Source organism: Diplotaxodon limnothrissa, linkage group LG3 (genome assembly GCF_057381915.1).
Source record: "Diplotaxodon limnothrissa isolate DT_005_m linkage group LG3, D_limnothrissa_male_GT1.1, whole genome shotgun sequence".
NCBI lineage: Eukaryota > Metazoa > Chordata > Actinopteri > Cichliformes > Cichlidae > Diplotaxodon > Diplotaxodon limnothrissa.
This window is the reverse complement of record NC_140598.1, coordinates 14,798,983-14,817,523: the sequence shown is the minus strand read 5'-3', so window position 1 is coordinate 14,817,523 and position 18,541 is coordinate 14,798,983. Positions and strand designations below refer to the sequence as shown.

General features: G+C 42.9%; 1 protein-coding gene across 1 annotated transcript in view; it reads left to right on the top strand.

The window, feature by feature from the left end:
- Positions 1–18,541, top strand: part of LOC146634638 (protein NLRC3-like) — a 272,849-nt gene that overhangs the window by 78,051 nt on the left and 176,257 nt on the right. The window lies entirely within an intron of this gene.

Here is an 18,541-nt window from a genome sequence, read left to right as displayed (position 1 = left end):
GTCACCATAGTAACGGCTGACACGCTCTGATCAAACACTGTCAACAGCCAATCAGCTCTCTGAACAAAGCAGCACGCAGACCAATGACTGCATTCGTTTCCAAGTTTAAAGCAGTGAAGAACACAGTCTGTAGGTGAGGAAGAATTTAGTGAGAGCAGATGTTTGGATGGAATTCCTCCAGTTAACAGCTGGAACCGTCCATCTGGATTGTTGGGCTTGTTGTTGGGGTTCCTACAGAGCTCAGAGTGGACACACCAAGGTTCTTCTAATGAATGAAAGTCCAAACTCAAACTAGGAGGGAAAAACATCTTCATCAACTTCAATAAAAATCCAAAGATTAGAAAAAGTGAAGCAACAATGAGTCCTAGTACAGTCCCAGCACTGAAGTCCCTGCTGCTCTTTATACTGGATGTGCTGCATCACTGACTGACAGCTGATGAAGAGTCTCTGGAAACACTCGTTTATCTCCTCTGCTCTTCCTTCTTCTCTCTGCAGGTGGTGGATATGATGGTAAACAGGACGGTGTGTGTGCTGAGAGAGGAGGAGCTGTGTCCTGATGATCCAGAGAGGTTGAAGCAGCAGCAGCTTGTGTGTAGAGACGCTCTGACTGGGCCATGTTACTGGGAGGTGGAGAGGAGAGCTTCATCCAGCAGTGACTGACAGAGGAATGAGAAGAAGTGCAGATGACTGTCAGTGCTGCAGAGTGAACTGCTCTGAGAACAGCTCCACTGTCAGACACAATGTAGAGTCCAGCATCATCCCTGTGTGTCCCTCTGGATCTGACAGAGGATCATCAGTGTATCTGGACTGCTCTGCTGCTGCTCTGTCCTTCTACAGTCTCTGCACAGTCTCTGTCTGACTCTGGCTACATTTTTGGCATTTATATTCTTGGTTGCTCTCTTTATATTTTTCACATTCAAAATGTGCCCATCTTTGGCAAGATTCATACTGCACCTGGAAAGGAAAAATAAATGGCTCATATTCTGTTTGGTGAATACTAATACTCAACATTTTAATTATGATTGGCAAGTAATGATACTAAGACTTATGTGTTTCTTTTGTTTTGTTTTGTTTTACCATTTCAATCATGCTGCGGTCAGCGTTAGCATCTAACATGGAGCAAACAATGCAGTAGTCCTCAGCGTTCCCTGAAACACAATCATAGTTAGGTTTTAATCAAACATTATTTATTGAATAATTAAAAAATAATAGTACATTTTTTCCAAATATACTTCCTGGAAAATTAGTCTAAATTAGACTTTGAGAAGGGTCTTATCTGAAAGTGTTTGAAGAGCACTATTTGTACTGTGCTGTTTGAAAAGCACTATTTAAATTGGAAGTACGCACTAACGTGATAAGGACTTTACTGGACTTACCTCGATTTTCAAGTAGGGTGCAAGCTATCTGCATTCGCTCCAGCACAACTGGCTCTGTAGTGGTTGACACCTCACTGACCTCTCCAAAATCAAGGTAGTGTTCTGCAAACTGTGAGATTGATCATAATTAGAATGTAAAGTCTTAATTAGGTAAAGGATAGGATAATTATAAGCCACAAGGCTTCAGCCTATTCCTTTTTCAGTTACTGTATGATTAAGTACTTCTATGTAAAATGATCATCTTTGTTGTTGTTGACCGAAATAACTTTCACTTCACTTAAATTCACTTAAAGTCTTAATTCTAGCTAACAAGAAACTGAATCATTTGAATACGGGTTACCTTTAACAGTAAAACTCCACAACTGCAGGAATCCTGTCGCTTGTTGTGTTGCATAGTCTGTAACTGCCACTCCATGGTGTCTTCATGCCCTCTCATCCTCAGAAAATTCCTAGTTGAACAAAAATGTTTGTAATGAAACAAGATTTTTTTTTTTTTTAATCTAAGAATAACACCTCAGTATCATACATACCTCCAGTTGTGCAGAATTTTCCTGTCATAAACACCTTCATTCCCATGGGGTCTATGAGCAGTATTTTCTGTGCAGAAATGTTGACAATCTAAAGAAAAAGTTAAATTAAAAATTACAATTGTTTGTGCCACTGAAAACTTATTTAAAAATAACACTTTGTGCAAGAAACTGCTTCACAACAAATTATGCAAATTAATAACAAAATGAACACATACCACAAGAATCCAGTGTGTACCAAAGTTCACAGGGCACAGCCACGTCTTCAACTGGGAACTTCATCTGTGGGATTGGAAGTGCAGAGTAATTTAGATTTACTTAGGTACCATGCGTCTCAGGGTGTTTTCAAATATAGTCTTCTTTAAAGGAACCGAACTCTTTCCTCAGCAACAGAAAGGAGTCAACTGTTTGGACCACTTCTGAGCTTTCAACATACCAGTTGAGGCATCTGAACTGCCCAGAAAACAACGAGCTTGCAACTACTGAACAGAGCAGGTGTGCAGCATTCTGCACAAGTATAGAAAAATGTTATAGAACAGTAAATAGGGTTTTTTTTTTATTTCAAAATTAGTAGGTAAATGACATTTCTTACTTACCTTTCGTCTGTCAATAACACGGTGCAGATATGCATCAATGACCTGTTTTGAAAAATCTGAGTTTATACAACAACAGCAACAATATTTGAAGTAACTGCTTGAGTGCTGTACACAAAAACATCTAAAGGAATAGAATTGCTGATAAAGGTTCTTTCTGCATATACTGAAACTGGGTATTATGATGTCACAGATGTCACAACATCTGTGTTGTGGTTGATAACATTTTTTCCTGTTGAAGTGAATGGGTGAAACCTTATCAGAGTTTTGCAATATAACCCCCCCCACCTACACGCACATTTTAAACTATTAATGGTCTCTGCACTGCAAATGCTTCAGAAGGAGCAGAACCTCGAAATCAGACTCAATAATGATAAGTTCTCTTACCTCATCAGAAACCACCGTGACCCCTGCAGTGTTCGAAAAGAGGAATCCAATAACTTGTATGGTCCAACAGCTGCCTCCAAGCGCCCAGTATCCTTTGCACGCCATAGCCTCTTTACTAAAAGAAAAATATGATAAGTTAGCTCAGGCATGCATGAGATTTGTAGTGGATAAGCTTGGTAAAGGCCAACGGGCCACAACAGGAAAAAGTCAATACAATAGGCATGCATTTACACGCAGAGAAATAGGAAAGGTACAGCGGGTGGGCAAAAGAGAAAATTACTGACAGGCAGATCCATTTCCAGACTTCCACAAGCTCAGTGCACGTTTCTTTATATCCAATATGAGTTGAAGACTTCAAAATGCAAACAAAGTCATGCAACAGTCAATTAAGTTGCAACGCCAAACTGGCAACAAATGACCAACTGGTCAAAAAGAGTTGTTCACTATGTCACCTTCATTTTCTAAGCTTTGTTTCCGGGAGGGAAGTTCTTGTTCACGCGTTTCTGGTCCTGGAACACAATTAAACTCCTTGTGTCAGCCGTTTTGGGTGCATAATGAATCCTCTGGACTTTGCTGGCACTGAGGGTTAGCAGTAGGATGGCAGGGAGGCATCTTCAGGTCTGTGCTGCTGTTCACCGTCTGACTGCGAGTTGGGTATTTTTAATTGTCACTGATATTTACATGGTGGCTTCTTCTGTATGGCTTGATATGGTCAATGCTGTAGTGATTTCTTAAAGTTGCTCCTTCTGTGTTTTTTAATCTCACACATTTGCCAGCGATGTCTTGAATTGTGTAGGGTCCTGAAAAATCTCGATCAAGTCTTCCTCCCTTCCTTCCACGTTTCATGTTCAAGAGAAGAACTTCATCTCCAACGCTGTACACAAGGTTTCTGTACTTCTGGACTCGTCTAGCATAAGCTTATGCATAAGCATAAGATTGTACTTAAACTGAAATATGACACCTACTCAGTGATTTACAACATAGAGGTAGGTTGTTTCCTCTTAAACATTTTAACTGCTTTCCTTACAAAATGAACTGGAAACCTATAAGTTCAGTCTCTGAGGTGCTCTGGGATTTCTCTCAGGGTAATGTCTGCCTGTTTGGTCAGAGTCCATAGTGCTCTGTGTGGAAAGTTCAGGTGTTTGAACATTGGTGGTTTCACGTAAACCCTGAACCTCAGGTGGTGAAGCGAGGGCAAACTCTTCTGAATCTTGAGGTGTAGATGTGTCCTCTCAGGTTGCTCTGGAACCACGTGACATTCTGCATCTAGAATCTGATCAACATGTCTACGCCAGACTAAGTTGGCTCCAACATTTATGGTGTATATCAGCGGTCCGGTCCGTGAACGAATCGTGCCAGACTGCCATTTCTGACTTGGGTCTCTGTAGTCTCTGGCGAGAACTCTTTGTCCAACATTGAAGAACCTGGTTTTGTTTCTTGTTGCTTCCACCATGGAAGACTGTTTATCTTGGACATCCTTGCGAATGTCTGGTTTCAGCAAATCTAGATGTGATCTCAGATCTCATCCCATGAAGAGCATTGCAGGTGTGTGTCCAGTTGTTGCATGAGTGGTAAGACAGTAAAAAAATTGTCAATTTTCTGTTGTAGCGGTTTCCCCTCTGTGCGACTGGCTGGTTCAGCTTTGTTGCAGGATGATGGGGAGCTGAAGTGATATGTCGTATGCCGTTACTCCCAAGGAAACACTGGAACTCCTCTCCAGTAAACTGATGACCATTGTCACTTACGAGCTGTTGTGGCAGACCTGTGCGTGCAAACGGTGACCAAAGACTATTGATCGTGCTGGCAGCTGTTGCTTGCTTTACGGGGAAGATTTCTGGCCACTTTGAGTGGGCATCAACCACAACCTGGAACATTTAGTCCATAAATGGGCCAGCATAGTCTATATGAATGCGTTGCCATGGAGCAGATGGCCACTCCCACGCGTGTACAGGTGCTGTTTGAGGCTGGCGCAGCGTCTGCTGGCAAACAATGCAGGATTTAGCCATATTCTCCATTTCACAATCAGTGCCTGGCCACCAAACATAGCTTCTAGCAAGACCTTTCATCTTAACACCCAAATGTCCATCGTACAGTGAGTCCAGTACCTTTGTACGTAGTTTGGGTGGCAGGATGACACGAGTTCCCCACATGACACATCCTTGGCAAACGGATAGTTGGTCTTTGCGGGTGGAGTACGCAGAGAACTGAGTGTCACTACAGGACGGCCAACCATTCACAGTAAGATCGTTTGACAAGATTGTGTTTTGGCTCGTTTCTCTTTTCACCTGAGCACTTGTGACAGGTAGGGGTTCCATTTGTGTAACATGAAACACAGTAGCTGGATCAGTCATTTCTTCGGTGGGTTGCATGTGTGGAAGACGTGAAAGTCCATCTGCATTTCCATGTAGCTTTGTCCCTTTGAACTCAATGGTGTAGGTGTGTGCACCCAGGAACAAAGCCCAAGCAAGCGTACGCAAGCCATGGTTGGAATACCTTTCTGAGGGTTAAAGATGGACACCAGCGGTCGGTGGTCTGTGATCAGGGTGAAGTGTCGTCCATATAAATACTGATTAAACTTCTTCACTCCCCACACTAGACTGAGTGTTTCTCTGTCTATCTGCGTATAGTTGTGCTCGGCTGCATTTAGGGACCTTGAGGCAAAGGCAAGTAGTCGTTCGGATCTATCAGGCATTTTGTGAGATAGCACGGCACCAATGCCATATGGTGAGGCATCACAGGCGAGGCGAAGTGGTAGCTTGGGGTCAAAGTGTGTCAGAACCTCCTCTGATGTAATGAGCTGTTTAACTTAACTAAATTAAATGCCTCTTCATAGTTTGTCCATTTCCATTTGACATTTTGTTGCAGCAGAGAGTTCAGCGGGTGCAGGACTGTTGAAAGGTTTGGTAGAAACTTGTGGTAATAATTAATTAAGACCAAGAATGAACGTAGCTGACTCACATTTTTAGTGTCTGGTGCCTTCAGGACTGCTTCAACTTTGTCCTCGGTTTTGTGGAGCCCATGTCTGTCGATCTTGTGTCCACAATACTCAATGGCATCCTTGAAGAACTCACATTTGTTTTTGTTTGCTCTCAATCCATATTTTTCTAGCCTGGCCAGGACTGCTGTTAGGTTAGCCAGATGAGTCTCCTCATCAACACCAGTGACTATTATGTCATCCAGAAAACACTGTTCCTGGAATGCCTTGTAGGACCTGATCCATGGCACGTTGCCATACTGCTGGGACACTGGCGATACCAAATACCAGCCTGTTGTACTGATATAGGCCTTTGTGAGTGTTTATCACCACATATTTCCTGGATGTCTCTTCTACTTCCAACTGGAGATAAGCCTGGGCAAGGTCAGTTTTTGAAAAGTGTTTGCCACCTGCGACTGCTGTGAATATGTCTTCTATCCGCGGAAGTGGGTACTGATCTATGTGGAGAACTGGGTTCACTGAAACCTTAAAATCACCACAGATCTGCACTCTGTCACTTGCTTTCTTGCTTACTGACACTATTGGTGTAGCCCAATCTGACCATTCCACCTTGGTGAGTATTCCTTGCTCTTCCAAGCGCTGGAGCTCTGCTTCGACTTTGGGGCATAAAGCATAAGGTACAGGACGTGCCTTGTGAAATCTTGGTTTTGCATTGTCCTCCAGTATGATCTGTGCTTTAATATTTTTCAGGGTGCTGATTCCATCTTTGATCACCTGGGCACGGTTATTAAGTTTCTGTTTCAGTCTTTCATCCACAGAATGTGCACTCAGGCCTCATTCCAGTCTCATTGACATAAAGTTCCAGGTTGCGTTTCTTTTTCTCATATTCCACTTTCACTTTTCCCAGAGGAGTTATTCTTTCACCTGTGTATGTTTTCAGTTTCACCGAGGTGTGTTTCAGTTTCAGATTGGGGAATTTGTCTCTGTAATCTTCATATAAGATCAGTGAGAGGGCAGACCCAGTGTCCAGTTCCATCTGTAACTCAACCTCTTGTATTTTTGGTGTGAGCCATATTGCATCATTGTCTTTCTCTTGCATTGTGTACAGCTCCAGGCATGCCAAATCCTCCTGAGAATCATTTGAGTCTTTCTCAGTTACTTCATGCAGCTTTCGGTCTCTTTTGCACATTTAGTTTTTGTTTGATGCTGCGCAACAAGTTGTATGTTTTTCCTCCCATGACACTCAGGAACACAGCAACTTTCCTCTCATCCTCTATTTTGTTAGCCAGACAATATTGTTCATCTCTCACCACATTTGTTCAATCTTCTTTGCCATTATCAAAAATGTCCATTTGTCCAACGCCTCCTGACATTTTCTCAGTATTTTCAAAAGTATCCTTCACTTAAAAGAACTGATGTTACTCACGTCCTCTCTGCAGCGCACTAGCCAGGCGAGTGAGTTAGTATCCACACGGATGATTAGTTGTTTTTGCCGTAACCTTTTTCGTGTCTTTTGGCCACTTTCACAAGGATTTCCCCCTCCTGTCGTCCAGTGCACATTGGAGATCCGTTTTAATGCCATTTTTCGGCTAAATTATCCACACCCACTGCCGCGCTATGCATTCTGGGATATGTTGGGCCACGAAGTCTACACCGCCACAGCCTTAAAATTCAGGGAAATGAAGGACTCATTTCACGGCCGCATTTGGAGCAGCCTTTGAATTGGGACAGCCTTCGGCGCGCCGCTGTGACGTAATCGGCCTTGAAATGCGTACTTTAAGGCTGCAGACCCTGAATTGGGATACAGCCACTGACATGAGACAACCCTTCACAATAAAACAGGAAACAAGAAACAGACGCAGACTTGACACTGAACCTATACTAAACACGAGACACAACCTAAGAACTAATCCCTCACTAAGAATAACAGAAACATGGAATACCAATAAACAAAAGCATCGGGATACAAACCATAATACAAAGTAATATAAGAACTGAAAATGCTGGGTCAAAATGACCCAGAACCGTGACAAAAGCCCAGAGTTCAGTTTGGTCTTGAATTCTTTTAGTTTCTTCTCCACGTTCAACGACCGATTTACTTTTTGGTCCTTTGTGAGATGAATTTCCAAATATCTTATTTCTGATTTAACAGGAATCTTACAGTTTATCATTTATGGCAAAGAGTTCACAGTTATTAGGATTTAACGTTAATCCAGATGTCTTGGAGAGTTTTTACATTTTTCACTAGTTATTGGAGCTTGATTTGTTTTATCTTGAAGATGGCTGTTAGAAAGTGTGTGTGTGTGTGTGTGTGTGTGTGTGTGTGTGTGTGTGTGTGTGTGTGTGTGTGTGTGTGTGTGTGTGTGTGTGTGAGTGAGTGAGTGAGTGAGAGAGAGAGAGCGCGAGAGGTTGCGTCTTGATTTAAATCGAGTAGTTAATAGTCAGTAAGTGTCCGGCTGCTCCTGTATGCGATTAGAATGATGCCACCTTCTCCCATAGTCCAGCCAATGATGCGATTCACATTCGTATATACGCAGCTAATCAACATGGTTGACAGGCTATGACAGCGTCCTTATGTGTTTTAGCTAGCAAAGCGGCGTGGCTGATGTGGAGTGATACATCTGCTGTTGTCAGGCCTGCAGGTATCAGGCTGTTGTTCTCCTTTATCTCATAGTGGACAGATATTATTTTTTGCAGTGGCACAAATAATTTGTGTGGCATCAGATTTGATGCCGAACAGCTGATTGTTCTGTAAATAGTTTGAAATGTTTATTTTAAAAACGCCTTGGCTGCATTTTTAGGTGAACAGCTGCAAAAAACTTTGTTGTTTGCATAACTCACATAACTCATAACTCAAACATTACAAAATCCAAACGCTGAACTGCACCTATGCCACAGAGCTTCATTCCAACACATCAGATTAATGACGTTCCTTTCAATAAACCTTGGACACACACAATTAACAGGAGTAACATCCCCACTAATCTGCCTGTTAAACCTAGCTAACCCAGCCTAGTCTTCCGTACATACTGGCGATGGGTATTTATGTACCTCCATACCGTCAGCTGTGAGGAAGACAAACTGTCTTAAACACAAACTGCGGCGGTACTCCCAAGCCAATGGCTTCAGCCGCCTGATGCACAATAGAAAGCAAATCAGTACAACGCCTAATGCAGGTGAAACTGCTGAAACCTAACAGGGGAATAAGACTCCTGATTGAAACAGCTGTGTGAAGCCACAGGCTTACTCTAAAAGGCAACAGCGAACCATAAAACTCTCACCAATAAAACTATATATAAATAATCTAATAAAACCTACAAACTCTTCTGTTGACAAGTTGTTGTGGCTCCTCCAGCAAATGGCCGCAGCAGGCTAAACATGAGGACGCTGATGACGACAACAACAAACACATGAGATGCACTTCTGCACTATTTGCTCCTTTAATTCCACGTGTTACTGTCCACTATACAAATCAGCACATCGAACTATTAAACAAATGCACAGACTGCACAAACACAATGACTGCAACTCACAAAGAATTACACCAATTACTACACCAAACTACAACATCGGCCTATGGCATCAATTAGTGCATAAAACATACATCAAGTTACAGCCAAAAATGCATCACAATGACTCAAGCTGGGGTCAACAGGTTTCCCCTCATGCTCACCCGACCTTTCTGCTCATCGGGTGCGGTGAACAGGTGAGTGCAACCACATTTATCACCTAACACGCCCACGAGTCACGCCCCACACCCGTGCACCAATACAAGGTGTGCATTTAAACCAACCCTCTTAATCCAAAACAAAAAGGAACAACTCATATGGCTCCTACACTTGTGCTCAAGAACTCAGTCCTATATTTTAGGTTATTCTGAATAAATCGTTCATGCCCTCTCTTGGGAAAGAAGCTGTCGTGGTTCCTGGTCCTAAATCTAGTCGTCCAAAAGTTCTAAACCAAATCAAAGCAAATCAAATCAAATCACTTTTTATTGTCACATCACATGTGCAGGCACACTGGCGAGTGAAATTCTTGTGTGCGAGCCCCACAAGCAACAGAGATGTGCAAACACAACAACACAAACGAGCAAAATACAAGAATGGCCAACCTGAAACTAATAAATATATGTACAATATATAATAGTGTATGCATTTCTGGATGTGTATACTAAATATTTTCCTACGTGTGTGTGTGTGTGTGTGTGTGTATGTATACACATTTTTACAAATTAAATAGTAAAAAAATAAAATAAAATAATAATAATAATAATAATAAAATATATAAAATAAAATATACAGAGTTGAATATGTGCAAAACAAGTGGCATTTATATACAGTGTGGAGTGCATAATGTTGAAGTTCCAGTAGTGAAGCTGAGGTGTCTATGACGTGTTCAGCAGTCTGATGGCCTGATGGAAAAAGCTGTCTCTCAGTCTGCTGGTACGGGACCGGATGCTGCAGAACCTCCTTCCTGATGGAAGCAGTCTGAACAGTTTATGGCTGGGGTGACTGGAGTCCTTGATGATCCTCCCCGCTTTCCTCAGGCAGCGCTTCCTGTAGATGTCTTGGAGGGAGGGAAGCTCACCTCCAATTATCCGTTCAGAGCACCGCACTACTCGCTGGAGAGCTTTGCAGTTGTAGGCGGTGCTGTTGCCATACCAGGTGGTGATGCATCCAGTGAGGATGCTCTCAATGGCACAGTGATAGAAGGTCCTGAGGATGCGGGGGCTCATGCCGAATCTTTTCAGTCTCCTGAGAAAGAAGAGGCGCTGCTGCGCCTTCTTCACTGTTTTGTTTGTGTGTACTGACCACGTAAGATCCTCAGCCAGATGTACGCCAAGGAACCGGAAGCTGCTCACTCTCTCCACAGCAGCGCCGTTGATGGTGATGGGGGTGTGTACTTCTCTGCACCTCCGGAAGTCCACTATCAACTCCTTTGTCTTTGCGACGTTGAGTGTGAGATGGTTGTCTTGACACCAGTGGGTCAGGGCGCTGACCTCCTCCCTGTAAGCCGTCTCATCACCGTTGGTGATAAGACCCACCACTGTAGTATCGTCCGCAAACTTCACAATGATGTTGGAGCTGTTAGTGGCTGTGCAGTCGTAGGTGTAGAGTGAGTACAGGAGAGGGCTCAGTACACACCCCTGTGGAGCACCAGTGTTCAGTGTGATGGGGGATGAGGTGATGCTGCCCAGTCTGACCACCTGGCGTCTGTCAGACAGGAAGCTAAGGATCCAGCTGCAGAGGGAGCTGCTCAGTCCTAGATCCTGCAGTTTCCTGTCCAGCTTCGAGGGAACGATGGTATTGAATGCTGAGCTGTAATCCACAAACAGCATCCTCACATACGTGTCTCTCTTCTCCAGGTGTGACAGGGCAGTGTGTAGTGTCAGGGCTATGGCATCATCAGTGGACCTGTTGTGGCGGTATGCAAACTGTAGAGGGTCCAGTGAGTCGGGTAGTGCAGAGCAGATGAAGTCCCTGACCAGCTTCTCGAAGCATTTGCTTACGATGGGGGTCAGGGCTACAGGTTGCCAGTCGTTCAGTGAGGAGATGGTGGAGGATTTGGGTACAGGGACGATGGTGGCCATTTTGAAGCAGGCTGGGACTACAGACAGAGAGAGGGAAAGGTTGAAGATGTGTGTGAACACTCCAGCCAGCTGAGCCGCGCATGACTTGAGGACGCGGCCGGGAATCCCGTCCGGACCAGTAGCTTTGCGTGCGTTCACCTTCCTGAAGCACTTCCGCACATCCTCCTCAGACACAGTGTGCGCACTGACGTCATCCGCGGTGCGCACACTGTCCGGTCTCATGGTGTTCGCTGCGTCGAATCTAGCGTAGAATACGTTTAGATCCTCACACAGAGAGGCCGTGGTCTGCGGTGTGCTGGTTTTCCCTCTAAAGTCTGCGATCGTGTTTAGTCCCTGCCACACACTCCGAGGGTTGTCAAACTGTTGTTCCACCCTGTCCCTGTACTCACGTTTGGCTGCTTTGATCGTCTTCCGGAGTTGGTAATGTGCGTGTTTGTAGTCCGATGTGTTCGCGGAGGCAAAGGCGGTGTTCCGTGCCGCCAGTGCCGCGCGAACATCTCCGTTAATCCAGGGTTTTTGATTTGGGAAGGATTTGACTGTTCTGGATGGGACGACATCTTCCACGCATTTCCTGATAAATCCACAAACTGAGTCTGTGTATTCATCAATGTCTCTGGCGGCCACGTGAAACATTTCCCAGTCCGCGTGATCAAAACAGTCCCGCAGCGCAGACTCCGATTGGTCCGTCCAACAGTGCACCGCCCTCCGGGTTTGAGCTTCCAAACGACTAAACGACTTCAGGCCTGCTGCCCTCACCTCAGTCTTTGAACAAATCATCAGAAATGTGATTATGGAAGACACTGAACTTCAGCTTGATTCAATGCAGATTGCACATGAGCCCAATAGAGGAGTGGAGGACGCGCTTTTGATTCTACTTCACCTGATTGTCAAACATGTAGAGAGTAAAGGACTTCAGTTCATCGATTTCTCTGCTGCTTTCAATAACACAGCCCCAGATTTCAATCAAAAGACTTTTAGAACAGTTTGAAATCCGGACAAACCTGAGCAAGTGCAGTCATATAAATATCTTGGGGCCATTGAGTCTGTTTTATCATGAGAATGATGCAGGACAAAGTCTTATAAAAGCAGCTTTGTCCCTGCTGCCGTCACTAAACTTAATAACTAATAACTGTTTTTCTGATTTGATTAATCGCGTCTACTTTCCAAATATGTGTCTGTCAGGTTTAAATCGATGTGTGTGTTTGTGAAGGGATGACAAATGCTATTATTTTTCTGTAAAGCAAATTTACGTAAAAGTAAAGTAACCTTGATATGTCAGGATGTAGATGTCCCACCCAAAAACGTCATCAGCCCTGAAACATCGGTACTGTTCCAGGCAGCATTGCTGTCCACACGTCCATCAGAGTGTTAGAGGTGGCTGTCACGGATGTTGCAGTCTGCTCTCTGTTTCCATGAAACAACCACACTTGAAATGATCATTAAAGCTACCTGTACTAAAGGAAGCTGAGAACATGGCAGACGTGGGACTGACTGTGATCAGACTGTGACGATTGTTCTTGAGCAGATCTACAGGTCAGCTGTTCCACATCATGTTTCTAGGATGGAGCCGTTTGGAATAATGCCGCCCTCTGCTGGACAGATATCGTGTTGTCCCTGAGTCCTTCTGATCCTCAGCACTTTCTATCAGGAGACAACGCACTCAGGTCCCATCTGACGTTGTTCACTTGATGTTCTGAAGCCCAGTACGGACCTTAACACGGGCTCCATGTGGACATATTAGATTAAATGTTTTTTAAGACCAGTTTCTTGAATTACATGACGGTGTGGTTTTTATTTTGTGCTTTTAGTGCAGAGAGAGTCTCTGTGGAGGTTGGATGTTCTCCCCGTGTTTGTGTGGGTCCTCTCAGGGGACTCTGGCTTCCTCCCACAGTTCACACACATTCAGGTAGTGGGGTTAGGTTAACTGGTGAATAAGTGTGAGCGTGAACGGTCGTCTGTCTCCTCACCCTGTGTTAGCTGGGATCCACTCCAGCTCGTACATGCCCGTCAGGCACCGTCCTCATACCTGTTCTGGTAAATCCAGTCCTGGAAGACACAGCTCACCTGGAATCTGTGTTCATGTTATAAAATGTTACATTTCATTAGAAGTTGGTTGTATTCCAGTTTTATGTTGCAGTTTTCACTTTTGAAAGGGAAGGTTAGTCCAGCTCAGTCAGATGATGAATGCTCTCTTTCAGTACGTTGTTGTATTAAACGATGACTCAGCAGACGACACATTGTAGCCATGTTAAAAATCATGCAACAGACCCTTGGTCACGATGTCATTGTGGGGATGTCTAAAGGCTGGCTTCCTTCTAATAACTGTAACAAGTGTTTATGGCGCTCCTTGTGATGCTGGGTCAAAGTTCAGCCTCTGAAGACCTCGACGTGTTTGAAGTTATCCACAGGCTGCGAGGTCCACTTCAAAGGTGTTCTATGTTAGATGTTGGTCAGGTTAATCAAAATGGAAACTGTTGAGTTTACACATTAACCAACATGGTCCAGCACTAAACATCGTAAAGCCTTTAGTTTTTGGAGAGAGGATGCTGCCATCAAATTCAAAATGGGCTAATATTTTTCTTTAAATGTTTCATTTTCTCACTTTGTTTAAAATACTGGTTTATAGGATTTGCAAATGATTGCATTCTGTTCTTAATCATATTTAACACAGCGGATCAAACGTGGGGAAGTGGGTGTTATATTCAGATTGTGGGATACATTTAGGAAATGTAAAACTTTTGATGTTAATGTTGTTTATTTGCAGGGTTTAAAAATAAATGTGTTTATTGTTTGAAACTCATACTTGGCCTTCTACTCTTCATGGCTGCTTAACGAAGCTAACAGGGTGGACAGTCTGAGGAGCTGGGAAAGAAAAGCGTCTGAACTGCTTTAAATTTCTTGAAGACATTTTATCCAAGAAGTTTCTTCAGTTCTGAGAGAACGGCGCGGCGGTGGGTGTGGATAATGTTGCCGAAAGAAAACGGCGGAAGAGGGGCGGCTGAAGAGTAAACTTTCAGAAGTAAGTACTGAATATTATGTCACTTATTTATGTGCAGATGTTTAATAATGAAGAACATTAAAACATTCCTGTTGGCCACATGTTGGCAGAGTTATGTGACATTAGTGATGTTTGTACTTTCAGCGTTTACTTGGTTTTAAAGCCTTTACTTTAAAATATACGCTGTTCAATAGTCGACCTTAATCCTACAGAGAATGTGATGATTTTGTGGATAATTAAAGTCAGTCATATATCCACAAACACAACAAGCTGAAAGTCAGTGATGCTGCTCGGTTTGCAGTCCTGAACATCACGGCACAAGCAGGATTCACTGCACTGTTAATGTTAGCTATGTTATATTGCTGCCTCTGTTCGGTGGTGTCGAGCCAAACGGACTTTAACGTGTGTTTGAACGAGCTGACGGTTCACTCGTTAAGCTGAAAGAAAGATGCTTTAATCACAGCAGTCACACATGTGTCCACTGCACCATCTGGAACTCTTCTTGTTTGCACTCGTAATAACACAAACACTAAATCCTCCTTCTCTGGTGCTGTTGTGTAGCAGTGTGTACACCTGAGACTGTCACCTGTCTGTCTGTCCTGCACAGGGCTGAACTGGGACAAAAAATCGGCCCGGGCATTTTGACTAGAGACCGGCCCACCAAACATGTGACGTCATTCAGGGGTAAAAACCGCAAAGGATTCTGGGAACTTGTGGCAAGAGGTACTAGCGCATGCAGGCTTTCAATTGAACTCAGCTACAGAGCGATAAAAAGAAACACAAAAAATAGCCGGTGTTGTGCCAAAAAGTGATTGTCTGCCAAAAAGTGATTGCTGGTATTTAAATTGCTATAAGTAACTTGTTGGGCTATAATATGTGAAACATATGTCAAATGCATCCCTCATGGATGACATAAAGTCATCTCTCCATCTCCATCTCCTGCTCTTTTATTTCTCTCTCTTGCTCCATCTCTCTCTGCTGCTCTTCTGTCTCCTCTGTCACAGACTTCTCCACTTTTGATGATAAATCAGCCTGGTGCAACATGTAAGGATTGGCACAATTTGTTAAGATTTTGAGGAGTTTGAGAAACTAACCTTAAGCATAAAATAAAATTTACTATCAGTAACTTCATAGCACCCGCCCAGCAGTATATAAACTCCGTCATGCTAGCTAGTACCAGTTATTCTAAGCGACTGTAAAAAGTCAGCACAACGAAAACAAACTACAACTAAACTTGGTTTATATCTGACACAGATAGACAGCAGGTCATAACTTCTTACCTGAAGTTCAGTTCCTCTGCCACTATGACTGGTGGCGGCCTCGGGTCTCTCCTCCTCTTGCCTCCCCTTTCCCTTATCCACCTGCTGGCCTCCACCACTTGCTGATGTTGCTAAATCTGTGGAAGCTATGCCACAGCTACCGCCAAACAATTCAGTTATTTTTACACATTTGGCAGCGTCTGCCTGAAGGGCTTGTTTCTTTTTGGCCCTAATTTTTTCTGCACCTTCTTTCCTTTTTTTGTTCTCCATTTTCTTTAGTTCATTTATAAGATTGCTAAACAAGGGGGAGGGTGCATCCGACCTCCTCGGCTGTAATTGGTCCAGCCCAGAGTCGATCATGACCAAGTGGCCAATCCAACACCTTTCATTATTTATACCCTTCCAAAAAAAAAAAAAAAAATCGATCGGCCCATAAAAGCAAAAAATCGCCAGCGGCCCACCGGGCAAATGCCCGGTATGCCCGATGGCGAGTCCAGCTATGGTCCTGCACTCTCTCTCTGTTTCTTTCTCTCTGATTGTGGAATAAAAGTATGAACATGTGTTTATAAGTTACACTTGTGTTTGAATCCTGCAGCTTATCACACATTTGATTTCCATGTGTGACGACTGCAAGTGTCCAGAGTGAGGACAGACTGAGGGACCCACTGCTGCACATCATCTGTGAGGCTTTGCAGCCCTGATGATCCACCAGGACAAACTCAGCAGTGTGTGAGGAAGAGGAGGAGGAAGAGCCAGCAGCAGCTGACAGATGGAGAGAATAGACAGACTGTTCCCTGTTTGTGAAGGACTGCTAGGAAAGTTTAACATAACTGTCTGTCCTGAATCAGTCTTATTAGGTAATGTTCAAATAATGTTGTCATTCCAGTGTTTTCAGTGTGGGAGAAAGTACTCAGGGCCTTCAAGTTACACACTATGAAAGGCAGCAACAAGTTTAATGTTCAGAAACCTAAAGTCTGTATCAGCAGCAGAATGGAGCTAAAAATAAATGTTTGTTTCAGTTCTATGAAGCTTTGAGTATTTTGGATCAGTAGCACTGCTGTGTTTGTTGCATCATATTGCTGTAATTGTTTATTTTCTTTATATATTCTGAGCTAAGTTGATCTATAGTGTTACATCATTTTCTATAAGGATGTTATGTGTTTGTAGACTTTCTGCCCAGTTTGACCCATTTAGCAGAAGTCAGCCTGTTTAAGGCTCTGATGTCTATTCTGTATGACTTAAAGCAGTTATGACATGGTCTGATTTTCTCACCCAATAAAGGAATATTTCATTTATCAGTCTACTCTTCATTCTATCAGACACAGTTATCACAGCTCGTACATTTGCTTTTTACACATATATGTAAGCACTGAGCCACATTTAGTAATGCCAACATATTAAAATAACAATATTTCTCTCTTATATATGATACATCTATATACACACTGTCACAGATACTTGAGTGTCTTTGAGTGAAGATTTAAGGTGATAGGAAATATAAATAACTGCAGCTTGAATCTTTGACACAGAGTTCATGCTTCAGAGTTCAGATGTTCAGAGTTCATGGACCGTTGAGGCTGCGAACTTTAAGGCTGCAGACCCTGAATTGGGATACAGCCATCGACTGTGGAAACCTTGCAAGTGGATCGTAAAGGTTGTTACAGAGTCTTTCATGTCTAAATTTGCCGTTAATAATTATATAATTGTAGGAATCATCTAGTTTGCTTACACTGATTACGTTGGCACTTTGTTAGCGCTACAACAACGGTCAGACCCCCGAGGCATCTAAACTTTAGTAAGAATGTGCACTTTTGACACCTCTGGTTAGCATTTAGTGGTCAGTTTCAAACGTATTTGATTTTTGCTTGTTATGAACAAATTCACTTCACTACTTTTCACGATCTGTAACATCAATGCACATTGTTCCATTTACTGCATATTGCACTTTATTCATATCTCTCATTCCACCTGCAAAAACATTGTAAAGGTCGTCACAGAGAGTTTTATATATGTATAAATACTAATATTCTCTATTTATTCTGTTTTATTGCCAAGATGTTAGTTAGCCTTTGTTCAATTGTCTTTTATATGTCAATAGATACGTATGTCACAAATAAAAGTTTCTTGTAAATTATGTTTTTGTAAAGAATTTTCTCCCAAATCTCTTACATGCTAACTGTAACGTGTTATTTCTGCTAAAACCTGAACTTAAATGTGTATATGGTGTTTATCTGTTTTTCTCTCTGTTTTAGATGCAAATATCAAATTGGAGTTCTGCCTCCAGGCCAGAATTGCAGGAATGCACCACGTGTTGGCTGTTTCACTGCCCTCTGTGCCCCACTCTCAGCCCTGCTGTCAGGGCAAAGATTGAGCAGCATATAAATGGACACATTCAAAGTGCTTTGCCTTTCAAAGGTATGTTGGTATTAAATATACCTCATAGTTAAAGTCATAAATATGCACTTCTTTTCAGCACCTCTGCAGGTCTTTGTTGACTTAAAAGTTATTTTTCACATTGTACAGTTCAGTTCATTCATCAGCGAGAGAAAAAAGTGTTTTCATTAAATATTTTTCCTGTTCACCACATTTCCTGACAGCTCTTGTGATCCACACCATTTTGCTTTCATTATTGAGGACGGCTTGGATATTTTTGTTAATATGTACAATCTGATTGTTAGATAAACTGACTGCATTCTATACAACTACATTTAAATTACATGTTTTTTCTTTTTTTCTCTCTTACAGACAAAATGATGTGCCGGTGCACTTTCACTGCCCTTCTGTAACATGACAGTCATACAGCGTGGGGATATGGCAAGGCAATTATTGTCATGTCAGCATTCAGGACTGCTCCCCACTGAACTCTCCGTGGAGCC